Genomic DNA, 8,103 nt, shown 5'->3' with positions numbered 1-8,103 from the left:
CATCTTAGTAATTTCAGTTTCCTTTGTCTCTCCTGGTATCATAAAACTTGAGAAATGATTGGATAAATCTGAGAAGAGGCAAGGACCCCACATTGGACATTTTCTTGTTAGTAGATGCCATACCCAGTACCTGCCGCTTCTGTTTGGGCAGCTTGCATAGCTGAGTGCAGCCCACACTAAGGAGGATGCTTAACACAAGGCCAGGCATCTCAGCAGACAAGGCTCACCTCACCTAAAGTAGTAAGTCTTCCACGTGCTCATCTAGTGACTAAGAAATTATGAGACGCCCATGGATAAACACCTATTTTTCTACATGCTCTGATGCTTTTATTTTTTATTTTTTGGTGACAGAGGCTAGAGAGATGGCTCAGCACTAAGAGAGCTTCCTGCTTTTCCAGAAAACTCTAGTTAGTTCCCAGCACCTATGTCAGGTGACTCATAATCACCTCTAAATCCAGTTAGTTCTAAGGCACCTGGTGCTCTCTTTTGGCACACAATTGGCACCCACATCCATGTACACATACCACTACACATGAATGTACACATGATTTTAAAAATATAGCAATTGAAGTGCACTTCTGTGTCTTGATAGATGTTAACACTCATTTAGTTAAATGTTTACAGCACAGTCTGGCACAAAGTATAATACACCAAACATCAAGAATATATGGTTTCCACCTTGTTTGGCAGACCCAGGGATTAATGGTGAGATTTAAGAATGCAAAGGGACATGGCTGGAGAGACGGCTCAGAGGTTAAGGGCCCTGTCTGCTCCTCCAGGGGTCCCAAGTTCAATTCTCAGCAACCACATGGTGTCTCATGACTATCTAGGATGTGATCTGATGCCCTCTTCTGGCATGCAGGTGTACGTGCAGGCAGAGCACTGTATGCATAATCATAAATAAATAAATAAAGAATGCGAGGGGACATCTGTTTATGACAAATATCTTGAGCATCTGTCACAAAGTGTGACCAGCCCCCCTTGTGTTCGGGAGAGCTGCTTTCCCTGCCTTTCCTCTGCTCTATCTGTGTTGCATATCTGCATAGGTAGCTTCTATGCATTAGAACTGCTGAGATTTTGCACAGTGGTACAATGAGGCAGAGACTGTCTCATCCTAGGGACCCTTATGCAGGGTCTTCTGTTGCCTACAGTAACCACAGGCCGTAGGCTGTAGCTCTTCTGTACTACACTCTTTCAGTGCTGACTCCATGCTCTGAAATATGCTCCTGTCCTTTGAAAAAGGCTAGAGTTCTTTATTTTTCTCTTAGTCTCTTTGCCATCGATACATACAATTTTAAGTGGATGTTATGCTCCAAAGTTACTTTACATTTAAAAATATTGTTTCAAGATGAAAAAAAAAATGCCAGCCACAGTGACACATGCCTTTAATCCCAGCACTCAGGGAGGCAGAGGCAGGCGGATTGGTGTGAGTTCGAGGCCAGCCTGGTCTACAAAGCGAGTCTAGTACAGCCAAGGCTACCCAGAGAAAAGCCTGTCTGCAAAATCAAAACAAAAGGAAACCCCTCAAAACAAACAGAAAAAGAGGAAGCCTCCTGTGTCCTCCACTGCCTGCCACACACTGGCACTTATCAGAGCACAGTTCTCAGTATGTTCCTCACCCACACGGGTTCAGAAGAGAGAATTTTTTTTTTTTTTTTTTTTTTTTTTTTTGTATTATAGGGTGATTTGGGAGAATTCTAAGTCCTTTCGATATCACTAAACAAGTCGGAGCAGTGTGGAACACCTTTACAAAGACCGATGCACCTGCCCTGGGGGGCTGCGTTCCCAGACACCAGGTGTTTCCAGGCACTTTTTGGGTCTTCAAATATGTGGTGGGCATATGTTCCTCAATTCTTGGTATCTGACTTTTTCAGATTTTTCTGGAGTTTCCCTTCCCCTTCATTGCTTTGGCTGATGTCTGTCCGTGTTGACAGATCCCAAGGAACATCACAGATGCCCTTGCTCTTTCTAGTCAAGCAACAGTACAGAATATGAAGTGTCTTCATTTTAGATGTTTATTTATTACTATTTTGAAGCTTCTCATCTTTTGACCAACACTTTAAAGTATCTGTTCATCTCCCAGATGCTCGCAACAGCCATCTGCTTAGCTTCTCTCCCCTGAGTTGACATCCCCAGATCCCACATGTAGTAAGACCATACTGCATTTGTGCCTGGCTTACCCACTTAGCAACACATGCTCTGGTTTCATTGACATTACTGTTGGTGATGTAATCTTCTTCTTTTAAAAGACTGGACAATATGGCACAGTGCATGTGTGCCAATGGATTCCTCAGTCCTTTCATCAGGCCACTAGCTGTTGGTTGTGAGGGAATAAACATTGGGGTCATCAGTGACTGATACTCAAGTTATTTTCGGCTCTCCACTATAGTGAACGGTGCTGCAGTGAGAACGAGAATGTGGGCATCTTTCCTCCAAACTGGTTTATATCCTTTAGATTTCTCTTCAGTGGTGGGAGTTCTGGATTCTGTGTTGGTTCTATTTCCTGGCTTCTGAGGAAGCCCCACTATTTCCATGATGGATGGCTACCTTAACTCTCATCCCACCTATGGTGTCTGGGGGCTCCCTTTCCTCACATCCTCACCAGGTCTCATCACCTTTAGTTCTTGAGGTTGGTCTGTCCTACCAACATGAACTAATATCTCATGGTGTATATGTGCATGTGTGCATGCATGTGTGTATGGTGTGTATATGTGTGTTTCATGTGTGTGCAGGTACATGTGAACATGAATATGTATGTTTAGAGGCCAGAGAACAATTCATCTGTCTTTTCTCATGCACTGTCCACCGTTATTTGTTGAAACAGAGTCTCTTACTGGCCTAGAACTTATTAAAGGATGCTAGGCTGGCTGATGAGCAAGGCCAGGGATCCACTTGTCTCTACCTTCCCGATACTGGGATTGCAAACACACAATCATACCTAACTTTTTACTTTTTATATTGTATGTGTGTGTGTGTGTGTGTGTGTGTGTGTGTGTGTGTGTGTGATACTCATGTCCTCATGCTTGCAAGGCAAGCAGTTTAGCAGCTGAGCCTCCATTCTCACCATGGCCTCAGTCTACAGTCTGTTAGCGAAGGCGTTGAGCATTGTTCCTTCAGCTTTGGCCACTTGCATGTCTTTTATCTAGGTTCTTTGTTCTTTATTAACCAAGTTTTTGGATATTGAATTGCTTGAATTTGTTACACATGTTTGTGTATGAACTCCATTTTAAAGTGAGCTTGCAAATGCTCTCTCTCTCTCTCTCTCTCTCTCTCTCTCTCTCTCTCTCTCTCTCTCTCTCATTCTCTATTGTACATAAACTCTGTTGTAGATGTGAGCTTGCTAATGTTCTCTCCCTCTGTCTAGACCCTCTCTACTCCTTTGTCTCTTGCTGGGCAGAAGTGTTTTAGTTTGAAGCAAATTTGCTCTTCTTTCCTGGATTTGGGGAATTTGTGTCCCTAAATGTTGCCTAGAGCAGCGTTGTCTATCTTCCCCTTATACTTTCTTCTTGGACTTGGACCTAAGTCTGTAATGTCTATTGAGTTGCTCCTTTGCAAGTGACACAAGGTAAGGGTTTCATCTTGTTCTGCAGGTGAAAATGCAAGTTTCCTAGCACTGCTTACGGAGTTGCTGTCTTGACATGTGTGTTGCTGGCAGCATTGTCAAGGAGCAAGTACCTCGGTGGGTGACTTCAGTCTGTGCTTTCTCCTAGGCTCCCCTGGTCTTTGCATCTGTACCATCCTGTCCGTCACAGCCTCCTACCAGATCTTGAAATCATGCACAGCGCTCTGCTCATATCATCCCAAATGCTCTTCCAGCTTCCGGTCTTCTGTGATGTCATAAGGCATTTTTAGACTACTCCTCCTCTTCTTCCTCCTTCTCCTCGTCCTCATCCTCCTCCTCCTCATCCTCCTCCTCCTCATCCTCCTCCTCCTTCTTTTTCCTCCCCTTCCTCCTCTCACTCCTTCTCTCCCTCCTCCTCCATCTCCTCCTCTTCTTCTTATGCTTCTTTAAAAATACATTGAGTTTTTAAACAGGTAGTACAGCAAGGCACATATCACTTGAGGAAAGCCTTTAATTATCATCAAACTAAAGAGATCTAGCTTGACCTTCACAGTGTTAAAATTGTTGGTGACTAGCTCCCTTTTTCTCTTTGACAATGTCTTCATTTGTCTTTCAGGCCAGAGGGATAGTGCCTCAGGTTATAGAACACATAGTTCACAGCTCTTTTATTTGAGGATTGAAAAGCTGCTGGGCTTCTTCCTTCTGCCTTCAACTTTTGAGCTAAAAAAATCAACTGTCATTCAAGCGGTACTTCCTGTAATCATGAATAGGTGTCCCCTGCAGTCGTGAGTGGGTGTCGTCTGAAATCATGGCTGAACCCTAAAGTCACGAATGTTCCGCCGTCCTGGGTGGGTGTCCCCGTGGTTATGTTCTGCTTCCCTTGATCATCTTCCTTATATTTGTCTTTGTTCTCCACTGTCAGATGTTTTGCTGTGTTATCCCTGCAAATTTCTGTTTGCTGCTAGTCTTGTGCGTCTGCTTTGCATTTGCTCATCTGGTAGGCATAGGGATGTGTCTTACTTTGACTCAGAAGCGCTCACTCGTCGCATCTTTATATAGTTTCTTCACTAGCTGCCCTTTTCCTTCTGTCCTTCTGAGTTCTTAAAGATGTGAATGTCAAGTATTATGCTGCTGCTGTACAGGATCCAGGATCTTTTCATTAAAATGTCTCTCCCCGATGTGCCTACTCCTGCAGTGACTTAATGTGCCAGGGCAGGTTGGTACCCGTGGAACAACCTCCCCCTTCTCTGAGGTGAAGGAAAGGAGAGAGTGGGGGGAGGGGTACATGAGGGCGGAGATTGGGAGGAGGGGAGAGGGGGCTGCAACTAGAATGTAAAGTGAACACATAAATTTTATATTATAAAAATATAAAAATAAAAAAAATAAAATAAAAATATAAAAATATATAATATACATATATATGTAATTTTAAAATTCCACCCTCTGTGTGTGTGTGCATGTGCTTGTGTGCATGTGCATGTGTGTGTATGTGTGTGTGTATGTGCAATGTACGAATATGTGTGTAGGTCAAAGGCAACCTTAGATATTAGTATTTGTTTTCTTCCTCTAGACAGAGTCTCTCTTCTATTCACACCTGCTCATGCCAGGCCAGGTGGGCCACAAGCTTCTCAGATTCTTAAGACTCCACTTCCCATCCCCTGTAGGACTACAGGACAAAAGCCATGTGCTATCATACCAGGCTGTACATAGATGTGCTTGCAGAGCAAGTGTTTTACCTAGTGAAGAATTTCCCAAGCCCTCTGCTAACGTAATATGCTCTAATTTCCTTTGGGTCAGATTGGATACACATTGTTAAAATTCCCTCTGACTCTTTCCTTGTCAAGTTGGCTCTTCAGTAGAGCCAATCTAGCCAGTGTTCCACCATGTGATGATCCCTCCAGTTAGTGTTCCACCATGTGATGGTCCATCCAGTGATCCACCGTGTGATGATCCATCTAGCCAGTGTCCCACCATGTGATGACCCATCCATCCAGTGTGCTACCAGTGATGACCTATCCGTACAGTGTGCCACCATTGATGACCCATCCATCCAGTGTCCCACCAGTGATGACCTATCCATCCACTGTCCCACCACTGATGACTCATCCATCCTGTGTCCCACCATATGATGATCCATCCAGTTAGTGTTCCTCCATGTGATGATCCATGCAACCATTGTGCCACTGTGATGACCCACTCATCCAGTGTCCCACCAGTGATGACCCACTCATCCAGTGTCCCACCAGTGATGACCCATTCATCCAGTGTTTCACCATGTGATGACCCATTCATCCAGTGTGCCACCAATGATGACCCATCCATCCAGTGTGCCACCATATGATGAACCATCCATCCAGTGTCCCACCATGTGATTTTCCATCCAGGTAGTGTTCCACCATGTGATGATCCATCCAGTGTCCCACCATGTGATCGTCCATCCATCCAGTGTTCCACAATGTGATGCATCTTATAGGCAGATTTTCACTGATGTGGTATTCTCATTCTCTGAATTTTATTTGGCTATGTTTTAACATAGGCTCTGTCAAAGTACCTACCTTGTCCATGGAGATGTGTGGTGTGGGTTTCTGACCAGAAGCTCCAGAGTATTGGTTGAATAGACATCTGCTTCCTCAGTCAGGCAGCTGTGTAAGCTATGATAAAATGGAAACTGTACCTTATTTGGGCTGCTCTCACACTTATGCTTTCAATTCTAAACTTTACAGAACAGCTTCTTAATGATAAGCCCTCACAGGTATGTGTCAAGTAGGTAAGTTTCCTTTAATACTTATGTTACAAAAAAATTGAATTCAAGTCATTCTGTTAAGGCTTTTCTTTTTATTTAAATATAAAAGGTGCCAGTGAGTTCTCAGCACATACCTGACAGGGTGAAATGAATCAGCATGGCTCTGTCTATACCCTGAGTGGAGCACAAGCCTCATGGAGCAAGATGAGACCAGGTCTGTTACCCCGAGGGAAGGGATCCATGTCCTAGGAATATTCCAGAAGGTAGTCTGAGGTACCAGCCATGCTGGAGGCTCCTTGGGTTAGTGAGGAGATGCCTGGAGTTAGCCTAAAGTTAGCCTCAGCTTGCTTTGGTTTAGGGAAGTGCATCCTGGGTCCTGGGGCAAGGGAGCAAAGTCATTAAAACAACAAACTGTGTTCTTAGGAGTTTCATAGTTACTTAGAAATTAGGCAAAAAGTTCTGACACTCTGTAGGCTTCACCATACACAATCTTCTCTTTCCTCTGCATCCATGACCCTCCTTGAGGTTCACACACTGTTTTATCCACTAAAACCCCACAGTCAACATTAGGTATCACCCCAGGTTTAAACAAATATGTAAGGCTATATATTGCTGTCACAGAAAAGCTGCGCACCCTTCTCTCCGAGGCACAGCTCTCTCTGTTGCCTCCATAGCTTTTTCTTCTGGCAATTTCTCTGGGTGGCATCACAGCCTGTGTTCTCTTTCGATTGACTCCAGTGGCTTGCAGTACACCTTTAGGTTCTGTCTTACCCTGACTTTGGGGGCTTTTTCTCAGCACTGAGTTGTATTCTGAAATCTACACACATGCTGCCTGCTTGGCTGTGGGGGCAGGGAAAGGAAACAGTAAGCTAAAGATTTCTTCTGAAGTTTTAGGGGAGGATCTTTTGTCACCTTTGATTTTGATTTTTAGGAATTTAAGTTCTCTGAAGCTGATCTTAGTGAATATCTAGAAACAAATGAGTTGATAGCTAGGAATTGCTTTTAGTTCCAACAGTAACAAAATGCTGAACATATTGAACGTCTTGTTAATTTATAATAAAGGTGACGATAAAAGCTGAATCCAGTACCCAATTTTAAACATTTGACTGCATGCGAGGAGCACAGATTCCAGATGGAACGAGACAGGGGCTTACCCAGAGGAGCTCCAGTCTCACATGTCCTGTTGTCTCTGGTTGGATTGTGTCTCGTCCCAGAGTGAGTCCCAGGATGTCCTTTCCGCAGTGACTGAGCAAGGCTGGGCCAAGCCCAGACAAATGGAAAGTCCTGGAAATTTGCCTCATACAAGACATTGTTCCGTGCCTCTTCTTAGTTATAGGCCTTTAGCCACAGAACATGTAAACACCTTCTTTGTCTTATAGCAGGTCTTAAGGTTGTCTTGGCATAAGTGGTTAGATGTCGATTCTTGTCCCAACACATGAAGTGACATTATCATGCATTGCTGTGTGATGTGTCGAACCACCCGGGTGGACAGCCCCTGTCACTGTTGTTTCTAGGCTTGGGGAAGGCACTTGGTGGTCATAAGCCCTAAACAACTTGGGCGTTCTTTGATCTCAGTGTGAGCACAATAGATGAGACATCACTCTTCTGCCTACAAAAACAGATAAAGATTTGTCCTGTGGAATATGGGCCTGATGTTGACGACAGGCCAGTAAAAGCCCCTCTTAGCTCAAAGCTCCAGTGAGCATCATTGAGATGCTGTCCATCAAACTCTGGCCCAGCTCCGACACCAGCACAATCCAGTTATTGGAACTTTTAGTCACACTTGGTAAATTTGGCA

This window comes from Acomys russatus, chromosome 9 (assembly GCF_903995435.1).
Source record: "Acomys russatus chromosome 9, mAcoRus1.1, whole genome shotgun sequence".
In the NCBI taxonomy this organism is placed as follows: Eukaryota; Metazoa; Chordata; class Mammalia; order Rodentia; family Muridae; genus Acomys; species Acomys russatus.
Note: the sequence above shows the minus strand (reverse complement) of the source record.